General features: G+C 40.5%; 1 pseudogene; it reads right to left on the bottom strand.

The window, feature by feature from the left end:
* Positions 1–20,188: 20,188 nt before the first annotated feature.
* Positions 20,189–21,263, bottom strand: LOC148801398 (pentatricopeptide repeat-containing protein At1g50270-like; annotated as a pseudogene).
* Positions 21,264–22,090: the final 827 nt, after the last annotated feature.

Raw genomic sequence — 22,090 nt, 5'->3', positions numbered from 1 at the left:
TTATGTATTTTATATTTGAAAATATTTTTTGAACTTTTTCCTTTTTTAATGTCTAAATATTAAAATGGTAATATATTAACACCCATTAGTTTGTTTAACGTCAAGTTAGTGACATGGTGAGTTTTAGGCATTTTGAAAAGTTGTGGTGAGTTTAAGAGAAATACTGAAAACTCATAGTGAGTTTTAGAAAATTTCCCTTTTTTTTTCTGTCTCCAACTCTTTCTCGCTTTCTTCTTCTCTTCTCTCATCGGAACAAGAAGAGGATAAATAATACCACAGAGAGAATCACACAGAAAAATATAGGAGGATAAAATAGGCTTTTGAAGATTTTTTATAAGTATGCATGTGGCATTTTACAGATAGAGGGTAAAGTCCATTGGGGTCAACCCATGGGGTATATTTAAGTCTATTTTTAAACTTTACGGTATATTTAAGTCTTTTACCCATTTTTTCGTAAATCCCTTAAACCTCTATAGGGCGTCCACGGTTTGGTTAACCGAACCATGGGCATATTTTGCAAACCAAACCGATGGTATTGGTTTTTTCAATTCTCCAAACCGAAACTGAATCGGTACCATTGGTTAACTAGTTCGCTGGTTTCGGTTCTTCAGTTTTTTGGTTTTTTATATTTATAATATATTATATAAATATATGTATAATATTATATTATAAATAATAAATGATATATAATATATTACAAATATTTTAAAAATATATAATATATTTATAAATAGATTATTATAAATATAATATAAGTATATATTTATATATAATGAATATATATTTATATATAATATATAGAAAATATGTGACATATATTAAAAATATAAATAAAATATACATATAAATATATACTAGTCGGTTCAGTTAACCGCCGATTATTTTTTGTAGGTTAACCGAAAACCGAACTAATCCTTTGATTTTTCAAAAATTCCAAACCAAAATCGAACCGATCGGTTCGGTTAACCGTATTTTGCAGTTCGTTTTTCTCGATTCAATTTGGTTTTTTAGTTTTTCGGTTTTTCATGGACACCCCTAAACCTCTCTTGTGTTTTCTTAAAAGAAATTAAACTTCCTCTAATGATTTGTCTTTAAACCTCCCCTAACTCTTAGGCTATGTTTGGTTCGAAGGAAAAGGTAAGGAAACCTATACAAGGTTTCTAAATGTTTCCCTACCTTTCCCTACTTTTTTCCTTCAAACCAAACACAACCTTAGGGATAATGGGACTTATAGCCCCTTCAGTTACTTTTATGTCAATGGTCACACTAAATGGCCATTATGTCCATACTAGCTGATGAAGGGTGATTTGGCAGGACTTAGCAAGTAAAGGTCACGTGGACATGATCTGCCCAGTAGGTGACAACTCAGCAAAAGGAGCCTAGTCAGCAGTTTTAGAGCTCGGGTGTTCGGTCACCCTAGCACAAAGCCACCTCGGCATAAAGGCATCTCGACACCTAATCCAGTTTGGGGCTCAAGACCCGGAGTGACACGTATCGACTCCAAAAGCTGCCCAACAAAACCCGAACCTCACGGGATCACGTCGCATAACGGCAGGCCTTATCCTCTCACCACCCAGATCGGGCGGAGATGATAGACTTCCTTAACTGATATGTCACTCCTCGACTAAAGTGGAAACGGATTTCATCTACTTAGGCTGAAGATCCCGGGACCGTTTCGTGAGACCCACGACAACTCAGCTATATAAAGGCAACAACCCCTCCAAGGCCCAGGTATGCACGATTCTTTACATTCAAGCTATTTAGAATCCAAAACTTTAGCTCGCAACCACAACATATTACTGACTTAAGTATCGGAGCGACCTCGCCAGGTCTTCCACCCCGGTCTCTCTGATCTCTATTTCGCAGATTGATCCAGCTTGCCACGCGAAGCACAACCAGACAACCCTCTAGCTAGGAGCTTCCAGATCGCGCATCATCAATTGGCGCCGTCTGTGGAAACCGATCGAAAGGTCATCCCAATCCTAGTTATAGTCTCAATCTCGGTTTCAACCTCAATGGCATCATCCAACCACAACGGAAAGAGTGACATGAACATTACTGGGGGGCAAGAGCAGCAAACAGTCGTTCCCCATGTTAGACAGTTATGCCCTTAGCTCCAATCAGATTGATGTACCTTTTTACATTTATTGTAAATGAATAAAGTACATAATTGATTCATGTCATTGTGGTGTGTTTCTGTGTAATACCCTTAAACTGGACACTTATGAGACTCATGTTAGTTTAGAATCTTCACATCAGTTTGATAGATCTTGGAGATTTATCCTGCCAAGGCTGACATTGATGTGCCGCCAAGTTGGTTAGGGTGACTTATCTTAGCTGCCAAGGTGAGACCTAAGGTACATGCAGTGTGGATTTTCTTGAAACCTTGAACTGGACCAAAATTCCAGTATTGCCCTAGACCTTGGAGATAGATGGGCAAAACTAGAATGTTACACCTGACCCCTAAACTCGATTATGGCACTGCACTAGGTGTCGGATCGGGCTGTCTTTGATATGCCAATCAGTGAGATCCTTAGAAGGGGTCAAAACCTGGGTATGTTGGGATAGTCTGAGAATTCATGTGAGTGGGTGATCATAGTGAAAGGATCAACCCCTTTGTCGGACAAAGTGAATGATCGGGAATGCACTTTCTCTGATGGAAACCTAAACTGCCGGCAGTTGATTTCAACTGTTGAAATTTGTTTTTGCAAAATATATATATATATATATATATATATATATTATGGTTTCAAAATATTTTGCAAAAGGTTTTACTTCCCGGGATCCATGTGAGTAGAGAGTGCAGCACACTGTTCCTTGCAGCCGAGGGAGAGGTTTTCTCTTGTTGGGCAGTGTTTGATCATTATGGGCTGAGAGGTTAAGTGTAAAACCATTGAGGGTAATACCTGATGGGCTAATCTTGCATCTGCCCACAGTGGATAGACCCAATGACCATTTAGTATAAATGTTGGGCCCATTAAGAGTCCATAGTGATGGATTTAGGGGTTTACTGTCTTCTACAGTGAATTCGGCTACGCCTTTTAACAAAGGTTGGGCTAAATCCATGTGGCTGATGTGTAGATCAATGTTTGGGTCCCACGCCATACAAAGAGAGCCAACTGGGCAGCAGGTTAAGAGGTTAAGTGAGCACATAAACTTAATGGGCCTAAAGCCCAATTTCAAACTGGGTTAATTAGATTAATTAAATAGGGGCGGATCTGGGTTTGGATCAACATATAAGGATAAGAGGATAAGTCTTGTTCATTTAAAGAGTTCAGATCCAAATAAAGATTTGGATCAAGAAACTCCTAATTTGATTAGGATTAAGTTGATCTTGAACTATAGATAACATAAGGGATTATCCTTATCACTTAAAGAGTCCAGATCCAAATAAAAATTTGGATCAGGAAGCTCCTAATCAGATTAGGAAATTGTATCTTTAAGGCTATAAATAAGAGAGCAAGGCTTACATGAAAAAGACACCAAATACAAGACAACAATCTGTAGAGTTCTTCCCTACTCTTGTCGACCCTACCCAGTTCGATCTCCACTTGTGGGAGTGATCAAGAATTGTTCTTGATATTGCTTCTTGGTAGAAGAAGCAATTTGAAGTCGTGCTCACCAACCCTTTACTCCATTCTTGCTAAAGAATTTGGTTCTTGCTGAAGAGCCATCCTGCTGATCCTGCTTCACCACACACTGTGTCATCTTCAGTGGAAGCGGGTTTTGGTTATCTCCTTGGGCATGAACACCTTCATTGGGAGTTACCGCTATTTCGTATCAGGTATATCCCTCTCCTCCCTTTTGGTTCCAGATCTGGTCCGGTTTGGTTCAAGATTGATCATTAAAAATGCAGTTTTCTAAAATAGGGAATGCGATTCCCATATGGGAAAGAGATAAATTTTTGAAATTTCACCCAACCTTCCTACTGGGTTCGACCATCCATATGATTGATCTCTCTTCCCTTCATTGGTATTAGAGCCAAGTTTAAATCTTGAACCGAATTAAACCAGATCTGGATCTGTGCAAATGGGCAGAAGGCGTTCTACCTGATTTGCATAGTTAATGTTTTTCTGGGAAATTGGTTCCCAGTTTTTGGGCGAATGATATGAAATTAAATCTTTATTAATCTGATTTATATTTAGAACTGTTCTATATATTTTTCTTGGATTTTGGATTGTTCGTATGGTGGAGATCGAATTCTTTTATTGGTGTAAGAAATTTGCAATTTCTTCCATTCATTATTGGTCTATAATTAATTTTATTTTTTTTAATTTTAGATGGAATGTATAGGAATTCAAATATGATGTAATATTAATAGAAAAATTAGGTTTTCTATTTTTATTTCATTCAAAGACGAAGCTGAAAAAACAAAGGAGAGAATTTCGTAGGTTCGGGTTCAATGATCTACGATTTGCAGTTTTGGAAACTGCATACTGCGAACTAATCTTTGTTTTGCAGGGTTGCAGCCTTGCGAACAACCCCCTTTTTATTTGATTACTGATTCTTGAATGTCATCTATTAGTTGTTTAATTTTAGATCATCTTTCTTGAATTTAATCTTGAATTAAACATCAAACCCTAAACCCTTTCGAACTAGATTGAACCAAACTGGTTGGACCGAATCTATGGTTCGATGCTAAAATTTCCTATATGGGCCGAGGGATTGATATTTAATTACAAGATGCAATTCGGTCCACATTTGTAAAACCCAGTTTTAATCTATTAAAATTGCAGTTCAGCCCATATACCTAGATAATATTAATTGGTAATATTATGGAATTAAATGGGCTTTATATATGGGTTTAACCATTATTTAATTGATTGGATCAATTATGGATTTTATGCATGTGATGTATGGATGTGTGATGTGCTACGCTCATGGGCCATAAGCACTTGGCCCATGTTGATTCGGTAGTGGCTCTTTCGCACACCATGGCTGAATGCACATCTTTGTCATGGTGTCCTTAAGATCATTGGATGATCTCCCTGCATGGTGGGCCCCACATCAGCTTCCTCCCCAAGAAGAACCGTGCGGAACCCTAGCCATTTAGGGCCCATCTAAATCTGGCTTTATGAAAGCCAATGGGAGCCACTTTGGTTTGACATTAATCAGATCTAGGGGGTTTTTCGTTCCCTCCATTAAACATAAGTGCATGTGATAGGGAATTTCATATGATAAATTCTCTAAAGGCCTTCCATCATTAGTATGAAGGTTGGCTGTATTGGTGGGTGGGGATGCACCATAAAATTGGGCTATCCATCTGCTAATGCAGTTGGCTAGATTGCTCCATGAGATGATAGGGGCATCATAGACCGATGTGGGAGGGGCCTATCCTAAAATGGAAGACTCTCTCACGGTACCTTGGCGTTCACGAACATGATGGGTGAGCACTTACTGGACAGAAAGGTTTAACCTAAAATGGCTATGAACCTTGTCTGACAGAGGCCAAAGGGAAAGCTCATAAAATGAGTGGATGAGATCCTTCATAGAAGGTGGTGGGTTTTGTAGCTGAAACAGTTGGCTCCATGCACCCCATGTGGTTTCTCACATTTCCAGAGATACACTGTCTCCACCATTGATGGAAATGGAACATAGATTAAAAGCCCTTTCTATGTGATGACATGAATCAATTAGGTTGTGGACTTATAAATCTGCATTGCCTTTACCAGAAATGGAAAATGGAAATTTTACCAAACTGTTGGATGATAACAAACTCAAGGGCTCTAATTATGCTAACTGGTTCAGAAACCTTATGCTGGTTCTGACGTCCGAGAAATTGGACAAAATTGCTAAGAACCCTACTCCGGATCATCCGGGTGACAGGGCTTCTGAGGCCCGAAGAAGAGAGTATCAAGAATGGGAAGAGAAAAATATTCTCTTGCTCGGTGTTATATTATAGCCTCTTTAGACAATCCGATATAGCAACAATTTGATAAGATCAAAGTGTCCAAAGATATTGGATAGTCTGAAGACTATGTATGAAGAACAGATCCGTTCTACTCGACAAAAGGTCTTAAAATTATTTATGACCGCACAGATGACCGAGAACCAATAGGTTCATGACCATCGTCTAAAGATGATGGGTTATATCAACGAAGTGGAGGCTCTCGGGTCAAGGCTAGATCATGACATCAAAATTGATGTTGTCCTCAATTCCTTACCTCTATCATTCAATCAGTTTATCATGAATTACAACATGAATAAGCTAAACGTTAGCCTTTAGGAACTTAGGAATATGTTGCAGAGGGCTGAAGAACTAATTAAGAAGGATAAGCCGATAGCCATGCTTATTGAAGGTGGCAAATCGACCAAAAAAGCATAAGGCTAAAAGGAAGGTTTAGAAGAAGGGTAGCAAAACTAAAAAGCAGAAGAAAGATAAGGCATTGGGTGCCTGCCGCTTCTGCAAACATACCGACCACTGGAAGAGGAATTGTCCTCAATATCTGGAGACTAAGAAGCAAGGTAATTTCGAATCTTTTATCATAGAGACCAATTTGTTGGTCACTTCTGCCTCCTGGTGTATTGACTCAGGAGCTTCAACTCATGCGTGTAACTCACTGCAAGGGTTCAAGATAAGCAAAAGATTGAATGATGGAGAAGTGACGCTCTACTTGGGAACTTCTGCAACAGTTGCAGCTACATCCATAGGAACTATAGAACTAGTTTTCAAAGAAGGAACAATTGTATTCAAAGATTGTCTTTTCGTACTTAATTTAAGAAGAAATTTGATTTCTGTCTCAAAATTGTGCATGGATGGTTATTCTATCTTATTTAGTAATGTGATTATTATTAAACGGAATAACAAATTCCTTACATACGGAGTACTTGAGAACAGTCTCTATTTTCTCCATCATTCTCTAAAAACAAACATTACCGAAACTATGTCAAAAATAATCCCCAAAAAGAGGACTCATGATACAGTTAATCCCATGTGCCTGCGGCATTACCGACGGCCACATTAATATAGATCGTATCACAATGTTGGTAAATGATGGTTCTTTGGATTTTCTAAATGTAGAAGATCTTTCAACCTATGAACCTTGCTAGGGCTGTTCATAAGAATGCCCAACCCGACCAAACCGACCAACCCGGACTGACCCAACCCGAGTTGGCTGGGTTTTCATTCGTATTGGTCGGTTTCGGGTTGGGCACATACAAAAACCGATATCTCGGGTCGGTTTCGGAACCGACCCGACCCGAACTAGTCTTTCTTCTACTAGTTTGGTAGTTCTTACTTCCTACTTTGAGTAGTTTCCTAATTCCTACTAGTCTTCTAGACTTCTACTAGAAATAGAAGGCCCATTAGGCAATTGCAATTAGAATTCAATTAATTAGGTGTTCTTTTTTAGTTTTTTACCTAGATTAGGCAATTACAATTAGAATTCAATTAATTAGGTGTCTTTTTTTAGTTTTTTACCTAGATTAGGCAATTACAATTAGAATTCAATTAATTAGGTGTCCATTTTTAGTTTTTTACCTAGATTAGGCAATTACAATTAGAATTCCTACTAGAACTAGAAGGCCCATTAGGCAATTACAATTAGAATTCCTAGTTTCCTACTAGTCTTCTAATTCCACTTTTGTCTTCTCTTAAAATCTTCTATTCTCTAATGTAATTTGGTTGGTCCACCCCCCTCAACTCAAGTCCTCAACTAATTCAGAGTTTATTCGGCTTTGTACAGGAGCAAAACCGAAACCGACCCAACCCGACTCAAACTGACCAGGTCAGTTTGGCCTACCAGTGGGTCAGTTTCGGTTCCCACCTCTGGTAACCCGACTAGGTCGGGTCGGTTGGGAAAATCCCATAAAACCGACCCAACCCGACCCGTGAACACCCCTAAACCTTGCCTTCAGGGTAAAATGACGAAGCGACCACTTATCGGTAAGCCTAAAAGATCTACAAGCACACTTGACCATACATACTGATGTATGTGGTTCCCTGAATGTTAGGAGATGTAACCAACACGTTTATTTTATAACCTTTACCGATGATTAATCACGGTATGCTTACGTGTACCTAATGAGACATAAGTCTGAATCTTTTGAAAAGTTCAAAGAATTCAGACAAGAAGTCGAGAAACAGTTAGGTAGAGAAATTAAGACCCTTCGATCTTCGATCAGATCGAGGCGGCAAGTATCTCTCTAACGAATTTAGGGACTACTTAAAGGAAAATGGGATTTATCACAACTAGATCCTCCAACTACACCACAATTAAATAGTGCGTCAGAAAGGAGAAATCAAACTCTATTAGATATGGTCCAATCACTTCTCATCCACTCAGAGTTACCTACATTCTTTTGGGGTTTCGCATTGGAGACTGCGATTTACGTGTTGAACCGGGTTCCAACCAAATCCGTTCCTAAGACTCCATATGAGCTATGGATCGGTAAGAAACCAAGTGTAAGACACTTGAAAATTTGGGGTTGTCCAACACATGTTAAAAGAACTAGTGCTGACAAATTGGAATCCAAGACCAGGCGTTGCCTATTTGTAGGTTACCCCAAAGTCTCTGTAGGTTACTTATTCTATGATCTAAAAGAGCAAAAGGTGTTTTGCAGTCGAAATGCCCACTTCCTAGAAGAATATTACATCCTAGATAATCATCGTCAGGAAGTTGTTATTGATGAGGAGAGCCCAGGGGTAGTGGGAGATGTCCCACCAGCTATAGAAAATAACAAACCTAGAAGATCTACCCGGGTTTCCAGGCATCCAATTCGTTATGACTATGACTAAGAAAGTTACTTGGTGGGAGCCACGACCGATGAGGAGGATCCTGCGACTTATTCGGAAGCTATGTTGGACATAGATTCCTTGAAGTGGGTAGATGCCATGTGAGCTGAGATGAACTCAATGGAGACCAATGGAGTTTGGACTCTAGTAGATCTGCTCCTGGGGTAAAGGCAATTGGTTGCAAATGGATCTATAAGAGGAAGAAGGGCCTCGATGGTAAAGTCGAGACCTATAAGGCTCGTCTTGTAGCGAAATGGTACAATCAAAAAGAGGGAATCGATTATGAGGAAACCTTTTTGCCTGTGGCCATGCTTAAATTCATTAGGATCTTGCTAGCTGTAGCAGCGTACCATGACTACGAGATTTGGAAAATGGATGTCAAAACCGCGTTCCTGAATGGAGATCTTATTGAAGATATCTATATGCAGCAACCACAAGGTTTCATAGCTACAGGTCAGGAGCACATGGCATGTAAACTCAATCGATCCATATATGGACTTAAGCAAGCTTCTAGTAGTTGGAACATCCGGTTGGACTCTATCGTCAAATAATTTGACTTTGAGCAAAATCCGGATGAGCCCCGTGTTTACAGGAAGACCAGTGAGGATAAGGTTATGTTCTTGGTTCTGTATGTAGATGACATTTTACTCATTGGGAATGATGTGGGAATGTTAACTACGGTGAAAGTGTGGCTTTCACAGCAATTCTCCATGAAAGATCTTGGAGAAACCTCCTACATATTGGGTCTTCGACTCTATAGAGATATATCAAAGAGGATAATAGGATTATCACAGTCTACTTACATTGACAAGATAGTCAAGAGATACAGTATGAAGAACTTCAAGAAAGGAAATGTTCATTTTAAACACGGGGTCACTATCTCCAAGGGTATGTCTCCCAAGACTCCTGAAGAGATTGAGGGCATGAAAGAGATTCCTTATGCCTCAACCGTAGGGGGCATCATGTATGCCATGCTGTGCACTCGCCCTGACATTTCTCAAGCAGTGAGTGTGGTAAGCAGATGTCAATCTAACCAAGGGCAGGAGCATTGGACCACTGTGAAAAACATACTAAAATACCTTTGAAGGACAACTGAGTTTTGTTTGATATTTGATGGTAGTTCACTACAGATCTAGGGGGATACTGATGCCGATTTCCTCAGGCAGATACTGAGATCGGAGAACGTTGAGGCCAACGAACCATCTCGATTGGCCAGTATCAGCGAAAACACGAAGCAGACAGTATATATCGAAGACATGCCTTACCCTAGAATTCTCGAGGGGGGGGGGGCAGAAGAGGTTGCTCCCGTGTCAGTAGCAGAACCGAGTTGGATCGACCCGCTCGCCGATTACCTGCTCTACGGACAATGCAGCTCGGAGGGTAGAGTGACAATCAGCCCGATATGTTCTGATTGATGGACGGCTGTATAAGGGATCATTCACTTTCCCCTATCTACGTTGCTTGTGGCATTTAGAAGCAGATCAAGTACTGCGCGACATCCACGAGTGACTCTGTGGAGGACACTTGGGGGATAGGGCACTTGCCTAGAAGGCATTGAGGCAAGGATATTACTGGCCTACCATGAAGGCAGACGCCCTTGAGCTCGCAAAAAAGTGCAACAACTGCCAAAGGCATGCCAACATCCCCCGGCTACCTACTGCTGATCTGAAATACCTCACCGGCCCGTGGCCTTTTGCTCAATGGGGGATAGACATCCTCGGACCATTCCCCCAACAACCGGGCCGAGGAGGTTCCTGGTCGTGGCAGTAGATTGCTTCACGAAGTGGGTAGAGGCCGAGCCCTTGGTAACCATTACAACCCACAACGTACAGAACTTCTTTATCACTCTCATTCTCTCCTCCTTCACTCTCTCTCAGTCTCGCCCTCACTCTCTCATGCTCTCCCTTTCTCAGTCTCTCTCACTCTCACTTTCCCGTTCTCCCACTGTCTCGCTCTCCCTCTCTCAGTCTCTCCCATTCTCCCTCTCTCCCTTTCTCCCTCCTTCTCGCTCTCACTTTCTCCAGTTCACCCTCTCTTTCTCTCTCCCGCTCTCCATCTCCCCCTCTCTCTTTCTCTCCCTTTGTCTTGATGTCCCTCTCTTGCAACTTTGTGGTTGCGGTCAAATCTAGAGGCATTGGAACTTGTCAGTTGGAGGCCCATTTCTTGCTAGTACATAATAGTTGAACTTTTCAGGTAGCATTCTCACTTTTTTCAACTCTATTTCTTGCTTAGTACATACTAGTTGGAGGCCCTATCTTAACCGTTTTTGTTTCTTGCGCAACATTTTCATTGCTTCATCATTTTGTTTGGCTTATCCATCAAACTAGGGTTTTGCTCAATACATTGAGGCCTTCCCTAACTGGAGGAAGTTATCATTTTGAACATTGGTGTCACTAACAGGTATTTGACAATTTCTTTGTATGTTAGTTTAATTTGTTTTAGTTAATCAAGAAGTCCTTTCAAATAAATTTGATCTTTGGTTCTCTTTACATTTCTATCAAAGTAAATATGTTGTCATTTTTATACAAAATTTTTTGTTAAGTTGTGTTTGATGCTGATTCATGCCTATTGAATGTGCATTGGAGAATGAGTGTACATTAGTTTACACACGAAAAAGTAGATCAAGTAGGTGTTTGTAAAATTTCTTCTATGAAAGGTCAATCTATTTTGGTTATGAAAATGTCTCTCCAAAATTAAGATGATAGTTTAGTGGTAATCACTCATAACAAACATTAATAATCACATATTGCCTTCTCAGTATGATCTTCAAATTCCTCCTACAAAGGGACAAATCCAGTTAATGAGAAACATTAATTTGTAAGTTGAATGTCCTCAAATCAAAGTATATGATACAAACCCGAATTTGTTTGCCTAAGGTGAAAATTCTATCTAAATTAAAATAGTAATTAAAAGTGATGTTGATAACGAATCAAAAGAAATAACAACCTCTTGGAGTAGAGGAATCGAAAACATAGATTGAGTTTGAACCTCTCGGAATAAAGGAATCGATTGTTTGTTGTCTTTGTTCGTGTTGAACACCTTGCATCCCATCACCATGCAATCGTCAGATGTTGTTTAATGGTGCTTACCTGTGCAATGCAACAACCAGATGAAGTTCATCAATGATAACTAGGGAGTTTTCTTTCCTTGCCCCTTTAATATTTATTACTTGTGTGGTTTTGTTATCCATAGTCTTAATGACACTTGTTTGAATCGATGAACTATTTGTTCACTAAGTTGAGTTCGTTCTAGTTTAGTTAGAATTGAACTAGCTTTCTATAGCTGTTCTCTGGGTGATAATTATTACAAAGTAGGTTCGTTTGTCTTTTTAGCTTTCTTTTCTATCGAAGGCGGTATGGTAGCAAATTAATTTGAACTGTAATTTCTTTTGGTCTTCTTCTCTTACTTCCTTTCTCTTGTTTTCTTCATACCAGTTTCTCTAGTTTAGGAGTTTATATTCCTCATCTCCTTCTTCTTCCTTCCTTTTGTACCATTTCTTCTTCTTTATCTCAACTTTTTATTCTCCTTCACATATAACCTTAAGGCACTTAACGAAGCATTCCAACACATGCTTGTCAACACCCGATTTTTGCTCAGTCTGCCACCTGAACCACCAATCTACCCCAAACACCCGTTCAAACTCATTCGGCCTCCCTGAAACACTCAAAAACTTAAAAGGCTTAACTTTCAACTCTATCGCTAAACCTACCCGATACCTCTCCGATGGCCCCAATCGACCTCCACTTACACATCAATCATTAGATTAGACACAACCACCAGACCCAAGACCTCTCAAAACACCTACCCATGGAATTTGAACTCAAGATTCCTCCATTCACCCATTCATCCAAACAAAGATTATATTTTGATCCTTTCCGCATCCTCAATCCATATCCACTTGATCCGAACACATCTAAACCAATCAAACCTTGCCAATCACCCCAAAATGCCAGAAAACCCCTACATGTGAAATCCCATCCCAAAATACCTCCATTTACCCTTCAATCACACTAAGATTTCATTTCAAGGTCCCCGATTGATTGGATAACAAATCTGCCCGATCTGGGCCTAGTTGGCTCAATCTAACCTTACCAATCACCTCAGAGTACCCAAAAATCCTATCTTGTGAAATTTTATCATAAAATAGACCTTGTTTGCCCCTTCATCACACAAAGATTCCATTTTGAGCCCTTAGATTAACCGAATCGAGCCCTTTCCAAATCTGCCTCATTCGGGCCCAACTAAGCCAATCTAACCCCACGAATCGACCCAGAACATGCAAAAAGCCTCTTTGACCAATTCCCAGAATACCCTTTAACTTAATACCCCTCATTCCAAAATTCCCCTAACTCCCTAAAATACCCTTGATAGAAAATACCCGAACTACCTCTTTGACCAATTCCCAAAATACCCTTGACCAAAATTACCCCTTAGACCAATTACCACATTACCCCTTGACCAAATTCCCAAAATACCCTTGACCAGGTTACCTAAATTACCTGTTGGACCAATTCCCAAATTGCCCTCAACTTAGTTCCCAAGTTACCAAAATACCCCTTGGACCAATCCCTAGAATACCCTCTAACTTAATACCCCTTCTTCCAAAATTACCAAAATACCCCTCAATTCCCAAAATACCCTTGATCAAAATTACCCGAATTACCCCTTTGACTTAAGTCCCAAAATACCCTTTGACTTAATACCCCCCACCTACCAAAATTACCAAAATACCCCTCCTTCCAAAATTACTCGAATTACCCCTTTGACCAATACCCAAAAGGGAAAGTTCCCTATAGGTACCCTGTACTTTAGGTTGAGTGCCAATTTAGTACCCGAACTTTAAAATGTGACAATCTAGTGTTAGACAGTTGTATGCCCTTAGCTCCAATTAGAATGATGTACATTTTGAATTTATTGTAAATGAATAAAGTACATATTTGATTCATGTTCGTGTGGTGTGTTTGTATGTAATACCCTTAAATTGGACATTTATGAGACTCGTGTTAGTTTAGAATGTTCACAGCCGTAAAGGCCCAATTTTAATTTGTTAAAAGCCCACTTCGCAAATAAAGCTATATGGACCAAATTGATCAACCCTAATTTCGGCCCATATACCTAGAGACTGTGATATACGTGCTTTGGGGGATACGCATTAGAGACTGCGATATACGTGGGCTTTTAACAAATAAAGCTATATCAAGATTGGATCTTGATATCAGTTCCTTGTGAAGGGACTGATAGGAAGCTGTGCTCACGTGCCATCCTATTAATTCTTGCGAAGGATTAGGTTTTTGGAAAGAACACTGCTAATTCGGCCCAACCTGTAAAGGCCTAGTTTTAATTTGTTAAGCCCACTTCGCAAATAAAGCTATATGGACCAAATTGATCAACCCTAATTTCTGCCCATATACCTAGAGACTGCAATATACGTGCTTTTGGGGATACGCATTAGAGACTGCGATATACGTGGGCTTTTAACAAATAAAGCTATATCAAGATTGGATCTTGATATCAGTTCCTTGTGAAGGAACTGATAGGAAGCTGTTCTCACGTGCCGTCCTACTAATTCTTGCGAAGGATTAGGTTCTTAGGAAGAACACTGCTGATTCTGCTCCATCCTGCACTGCGCCATATTCAGTGGGAGCAGTCTTTGGATGCTTCATTGGGCGTGAACACCTTCGTTGAGAGATATTATTTCTCCATATCAGGTATATCCCTCTCCCACTGCTTTTGTTCAGATCTGGTTCGGTTCTTGGTTCAAGATTGATTCTTGGAAATTATGATTTTTCTAAAATAGGGAATACGATTCCTAGTAGGATGGAGAGAAATTTTTGAAATTCGCCCATTCTATTCCACAAGATTCGGGCGTCCATACGATGAATATCTCGTCCCTTCAGTGTTATTAGAGCCAGGTTCAAGTCTTGAACTGAATTGGATCAAATCTGAACCTGCGCAAATGGGCAGAAGGCGTTCTACCCGATTTGTGCAGATACAAAGTTTTTCTGGAAAATTTGTTTCCAGTTAATGGACGATTGATCTGAAATTAAATTTTATAAATCTGATTATTATTTAGAATTGTTCTTTATAATTTTCTTGATTTATGGGCTGTTCGTACACTTAGAGATCGAAATCTTGATTGGTGCAGGGAACTTGCGTTTTTGTAGTTTCTTGATTTATTTTATTACATTTGGTCTGTAAAATAATTTTTTTTTAAACTGAATGTATATGCATTCAATCTTATGTAATTATAATAGAAATTAGGTTTTCTATTTATTTTATTTTGGATTGAAGATGGCGGTGCAAGGAAGGAGATTTCGCAGATGGGAGTATCGCTATCTGCGATTTGCAGTTTATGAAACTGCAAACTGTGATCTAACCTCTGTTTTGTAGGATGTATTGTGCGAACAACCCTATCTGACTGATTCTTGAATTTCTTTTATCAGTATTTAATTTCAGATTAACTTCTTGAATTAAATCTTTAATTAAGGATCAAACCGTAGACCCAGTCAAACCAAATTGGTTCAAACTGGTTGGACCGAATTTAGGGTTCAATAAAGGCTGATGTCAGCCCTAATTTTCCCACTAATGGGCCTAAGGATTGATAATTAATTGAATATTTAATTCGGCCCAACCTGTAAAGGCCCAATTTTAATTTGTTAAAAGCCCACTTCGCAAATAAAACTATATGGACCAAATTGATCAACCCTAATTTCGGCCCTAATTTCGGACCTTATTTAATTCTGTTCAGAGTTACCCACATCCTTTTGGGGATACGCATTAGAGACTGCAATATACGTGCTAAACCGGGTTCCAACCAAATAAGTTCCGAAAACTCCCTATGAGCTTTGGACAGGAAAAAACCAAGTGTACGACACTTGAAGGTTTGGGGTTGTCCGACACACGTTAAAAGAACGGGTCCGGACAAATTAGAATCCAAAACCAGCCATTGCCTATTTGTAGGCTACCCAAAAGGCTCTATAGGTTACCTATTCTATGACCCAAGTAAGCAGAAGGTGTTCTGCAGTCGAAATGCACAATTCTTGGAAAGTGATTACATCCTGGACAATCATCGTCAGGAAATTGTTCTTGATGAGGAGAGTTCGGATGTAGTGGGAGGTGTCCCACAAGTTCCAAGTAGTGACCAATCTAGAAGATCTACCCGGGTATCCAGGCCACCAGTCCGTTTTGGTTATGACCAGGATAGTTACCTGGTGGAAGCCTTGACTAGTGAGGAGGATCCTGTGACTTATGCGGAAGCTATGTTGGACATAGACTCCCTTAAGTGGGTAATGCCATGAGAGCTGAGATGGACTCAATGGAGACCAATGGAGTCTGAACTCTAGTAGATCCGCCCCCTGTGGTAAAAGCAATTGGTTGCAAATGAATTTACAAGAGGAAGAAGGGCCCCGATGGTAGGGTTGAGACCTACAAAGCTCGTTTGGTGGCAAAAGGGTACACTCAGAAAGAGGGCATCGATTATGAGGAAACCTTTTCGCCTGTGGCTATGCTTAAATCCATTAGGATCCTGCTAGCTGTAGCAGCATACCATGACTACGAGATTTGGCAAATGGATGTCAAAACTGCATTCTTGAATGGAGATCTTACTAAAGATATCTATATGCAGTAGCCGCAAGGCTTCATAGTTGCGGGTCAGGAACACATGGTATGTAAAGTAAATAGATCCATATATGGACTTAAGCAAATTTCTAGGAGTTGGAACATCCGATTTGACTCTACTGTCAAAACGTTTGACTTTGAGCAGAATCCAGATGAGCCCTGTGTTTATAGGAAGACCAGTGGGGACAATGTTACGTTCTTGGTTCTGTATGTAGACGACATTCTACTCATTGGGAATGATGTAGGAATGTTGACTACGGTGAAAGTGTGGCTTTCACAGCAATTCTCCACGAAAGATCTTAGAGAAGCCTCCTATATATTGTGTCTTCGACTCTATAGAGATAGATCGAATTGGATAATGGGATTATCCCAGTCTGCTTACATTTACAAAATTGTCAAGAGATACAACATGGAGAACTTCAAGAAAGGAAATGTTCCTTTCAGGTACGGAGTCACTCTCTCCAAGAAGATGTCTCCCAAGACCTCTGAGGAGATTGAGGGCATGAAAGACGTTCCCTATGCCTCAGCCGTAAGGAGCATCATGTATGCCATGCTGTGCACTCGTCCTGACTTAGCTCAGGCAGTGAGTGTGGTAAGCAGATTTCAGGCCAACCCAGGGCAGAGCACTGGACTGCTGTGAAAAACATACTCAAGTACCTTCGAAGGACAAAAGAGTATTGTTTGGTATTCGATGGTAGTTCACTATAGATCCAGGGGTATACTGATGCCGATTTCCAATCAGATCCATATGATAGAAAGTCTACATCTGGGTATGTTTTCACAATAGGATCGTGTGCTGTTTGCTGGAAAAACAGCAAACAGGGGTTCACGACAGACTCCACAATCGAAGTCGAATACAATGCCGCAAGTGAAGTTGCCAAGGAAGCCGTGTGGATGAAGAAGTTCGTTCACGAATTGGGAGTAGTTCCATCTAGTACATCACCCATCCTGTTGTTGTGTGACAACAATGGAGCGATTGCTCAGGATAAGGAGCCATGAGCCCACTCGAAGTTGAAGCACATCGAGAGGAAGTACCACGTACTGTGGGAAATTGTTGGTAGAGGGGACGTCCTGATTCAGAAGGTAGCATCAGCGGAGAATGTAGCGGACCCATTGACTAAGCCACTGACACAGAAAGTGTTTGAGAAACACGTGGAAAGTATGAGACTCCGGCTTGTATCAGATTGGACCTAAGTGCAAGTGGGAGCTATTAGACAGTTGTATGCCCTTAGCTCCAATCAGAATGATGTACATTATGAATTTATTGTAAATGAATAAAGTACATATTTGATTCATGTTCCTGTGGTGTGTTTCTGTTTAATACCCTTAAACTGTACACTTATGAGACTCGTGTTAGTCTAAAATGTTCACAGCCGTTGGATAAGTTTAGGGAGATTTATCCTGCCAAGGCTGACACTGGTGTGCTGCCAATTGTTGGGGTGGCTTGTCTCAGCCACTAGGGTGAGACCCAAGGCACATGCAGTGTAGGATTAATTGAATCTTTGAACCGGACCAGATTTCCAGTATTGCCCTGTACCTTGGAGATTGATGGGCAAAACTGGAAAGTTACACCTGACCCCTAGACTCGATTATGATACTACACTAGGTGTCGGATTGGGCTGTCTTTGATATGCCAATTAGTGAGATCCTTAGCGGGGATCAAAACCTGGGTATGTTGGGACAATCTGAGAATTCATCTGAGTGGGTGATCATAGTGACAGGATCAGCCCCTTTGTCGGACAAAGGTAATGACCGGGGATGCACTCTCTCTGATGGAAACCAAGACTGACGTCAGCCGATTTCAATCGTTGAGATTTATTTTGCAAAATATATTTTATATGAGATATAAAAGTATATATATTATGGTTTCCAAATGTTTGCAAATGGTTTTAATTCCCGGGATCCATGTGAGTAGAGAGTGCAACACTGTTCCTTGCAGCCGAGGGAGAGGACCTCTCTTGTCGGGCAGTGTTTGATCATTATGGGCTGAGAGGTTAAGTGTAGGACCATTGAGGGTAATACCTGATGTGCTAATCTTGCATCTGCCCACAGTCCCTGGGTGTTACAAGGTGGCTTGGCCCAGTGAACACTTAGGGTAAGTGTTGGGCCCATAGAGTCCATGCGATGGGTTTCAGGGGGTGCACTATCCATAACAGTGTATTCGGCCAGGCCTTGTAACAAAGGCTGGGCTGAACCCATGTGGCTGATGTGTACATTAATGTTTGGGTCCCACGCCATACAAGGAAACCCTACTGGGCAGCAATTTAGAAGGCTAAGTGAGCACATAACCTTAATGGGCGTAAAGCCCATTTCGAACTAGGCTGATTTGATCAGTTAAATAAGGGGTGAATTCTGGGTTTGGATTAGCAGATAGGATAGGGTCTTAACCCTATCCACTCAGAGAGTCCAGATCTAAATGTGATTCAGATCTGAAAACCTCCTAATGAGATTAGGAGAAGGCTGATCTAATCTACAGATAAGATAAGGGTCTACCCTTATTCCTTAAAAGGAATTATGATCCAAATATGATTTGGATCAGCAACTCCTAATGGGATTAGGATCTGATCCCTTTAAGGTTATAAAAGGAGGAGGGGGCGGCAACCTTTAGACACACAAGATCATCACCTGTCTTCAGAGTTAAAATCCCAGAAGAGAGAATTCAGTACATCTGCGAAAATTCTCTCTTGTCGCCTCCTTCCTGCCGCCGCCTTATTTGCCAGTTCTATCTCCAGTTCAGTGGGAGAAATCAAGATTGGATCTTGATATTAGTTCCTTGTGAAGGGACTGATAGGAGTTGTGCTCACGTGCCATTCTGCTAATTCTTGCGAAGGATTAAGTTCTTGGGAAGAACACCGCTGATTCTGCTCCATCCTGCACTGTGCCATCTTCAGTGGGAGCAGTCTTTGGATCCTTCTTTGGGCGTGAATACCTTCGTTGGGAGATATTATTTCTCTGTATCAGGTATATCCCTCTCCCACTGCTTTTGTTCAGATCTTGTTCGGTTCTTGGTTCAAGATTGATCTTTGAAAAATATGATTTTTCTAAAATAGGGAATACGATTCCCAGTTGGATGGAGAGAAATTTTTGCAATTCGCCCATTCTATTCTGCAAGATTCAGGCGTCCATACGATGGATATCTCATCCCTTCATCTAGTACCCGAACTTTTGAAATGCTGATAGTTTAGTACCTACTGTTAATGGGCTGTTAGTTATGTATATCACATGACCTCATGTGCCATTTAATATTTTTAAAATGTCAAAATTACCCTATTAATAAAATACAATGTTCATTATCTTCTTTCTCATGAAAATAGAAACAGATCTCAAGCTCTCAACAGTCCAGACGAAAATCGAAGAGTTTGCTTGTGCTTGTCGCTCACTATCCTTCGCCCGAACTGTAAACTGCCGACACAGAATGAAGAAACGATGGCCATCAGAGATAGACGTTAAGGTTCTGAACTGGAAGCAGGTCAAGGAATTGGTCGATAGAGATCTCGGTGTGAAAGAAGGTGGTGCCTTTCTGCACAGATGATGAAAGTTTGAAGAACAAAAGGTGACCTTTGGTGCGGTGGCCATTGTCTATCAAACTCCCACCTTTGTATCGCAACACAACAAATTCTTCCCTTCCTTGTTATAGATTTTGGATGGATATCTTATTTGTTGGCATCGGCTCCATTATCATCACAGATTGAGGTTGAATGAGCTAAAACACATATTGTATGATGATACCATACGCCATCAGTATAATTTCTGGGCCGTGATTAACTGTACAAATTGATAAGTATACCTGCAACAAAATAATGTCAGCCTACTAGGAGTAAGTGGTTGTACATGATGTCAAGAGTAACCATGATTGATTGACTTAATAAAGTTGTAACCTGCCCCCTTTCTCATTTCACTCGTTTCCTTGTATTCTCTAATTTTCATGGACATCTCTGTATCACCAATTTCAGAATAGAAGCTTGATGCCTACAACAACACCGTTGGATTGTCTGGGTTGAGCTCCAGCAAAGCTATTGCAACTCTTCTTCCTACCTTCTCATTTCGATGTACTATACAACTACGCATCAGGGAGCTCCACATTACTGAATCACCCTTAACTGTGAGCATTTTAGCAACACTTTTGCTTCCTCTAACAAGCCTGCTCGCCCTAGAAGATCAACCATGCATGAATAGTGCCTCCTGTTTGGGTAGACGTCATGGATGGTTTCCATTGATTCAAATATTAATTGCTCTTCTCTCACCAAACCTGAGTGACTACAACCCATTAACACAGACAAGAATGTTGCAACATCTGGCTTCAGACTCTCCTGGATCATGGTCTCAAGTAGAATCCTTGCACCTCATATGATCGACCTAGTTGACAGAACCCACGAAGAACCAAATTCCACGTTGCTAAACTTCTACTAGGCAATTCATTGAACAACTGCCTAGCAGGGTTTAAATATGAAGCTTGCGGGTATAGATCAATCAGTGCGGACCCAACAAACAAGTTTGCGTTGAACCCAAGAAAAACCACTATGCAATGAACTTGAAGGCTTTCTTGGTAGAACCCAACATTATTGCAAATACCCAAAATTAAAGAACATGTGGATGGGCTTTCTCTAAGGCCTCGAGAAACCATTTCTTTGAAGAGATCAAGGGCCAGCTCTAGAAACCCATGGCGAGCATGATCAGCTATTACCAAGTTATAGGAGACGACATCACGGACAGGCATTGCTTCAAACATCTCAACGGTTGAATCAAGATTGCCACATTTGATCAAGTTATCGATCGTTTGGTTACAGGAGAACACACCCACGTGATAACTTCCATCCAGCTCCAATAAAGAAGCTCGGGTTGTTGGTTTTGGTATAACAACGATGGCAATCAATCGGGCAAAGCTTAAAAGACTTCTTGTTTGCATTCGCATTGCTTGCAATTGCAAGCGCCTTTGGTTTTGATTTTAGCGAATAGGTTGATAAAGAAAATTAGATTATATTTTAATGGTATTTTTGTCTTTTCACGTGCCATTTAACAATTGATTAACGGCAGTACAAGATTGTCGCGTTTTGCAAGTTTGGGTACTAGATTGTCGCATTTTAAAGTTCGGGTGCTAAATTGGCACTTGACCTAAAGTATAGGGTACCTATCGGGAATTTTCCCTACCCAAAATTACCTTTGACTAAAATTACCAAAATGCCCCTCCTTCAAAAACTACTAGAATTGCCAAAATACCCTTGACCAAGTTACCCGAATTCCCCTTGACCTAATTCCCAGATTACCCCAAGTTTCCAGAAAATACCAAGTTGATACCCCCAAACCCTACCTTACCTATTGTAACACCCCTTTTTTCTCAATTTTCGTTTAGAAACCACCCTTCCTTCCCATTATAAATAAGGGTCACTATTCCCAAAGAGGGAGGTCGAGAGGGGAAAGCTTGAGGAGGAAGGTCTCTTCAAATACAGAAGGGGAAGCTCTCTTAGGATTTTTCCTTCGAGCTGCCAACATAAGAGTTAGAGAGAGAGAGAGAGTTTCAGGAGGGTGGGGCGCAAGAAAAAAAGGAGGCAAGAGAGAGTTCCAAGAGTAAGAGACTAAGGGAAGAGATACATAAACTAAGAAAACTCAGAGGAAAGTGAGAAAGAGAAGGAAAAAAGTCTGAGAGGGAGAGAAGAGTGGTGATTCAAGGCAGAACACATGATCCTCATCTCCCTATCGGTGCTATCATCCTTCGTTCGGCGTGCTTCGACCTACTCTACC

Source organism: Nelumbo nucifera, chromosome 3 (assembly GCF_055504915.1).
Source record: "Nelumbo nucifera cultivar China Antique chromosome 3, China Antique-T2T, whole genome shotgun sequence".
NCBI classification, from domain to species: Eukaryota; Viridiplantae; Streptophyta; class Magnoliopsida; order Proteales; family Nelumbonaceae; genus Nelumbo; species Nelumbo nucifera.
Note: the sequence above shows the minus strand (reverse complement) of the source record. Positions and strands in the feature narration are given on the sequence as shown.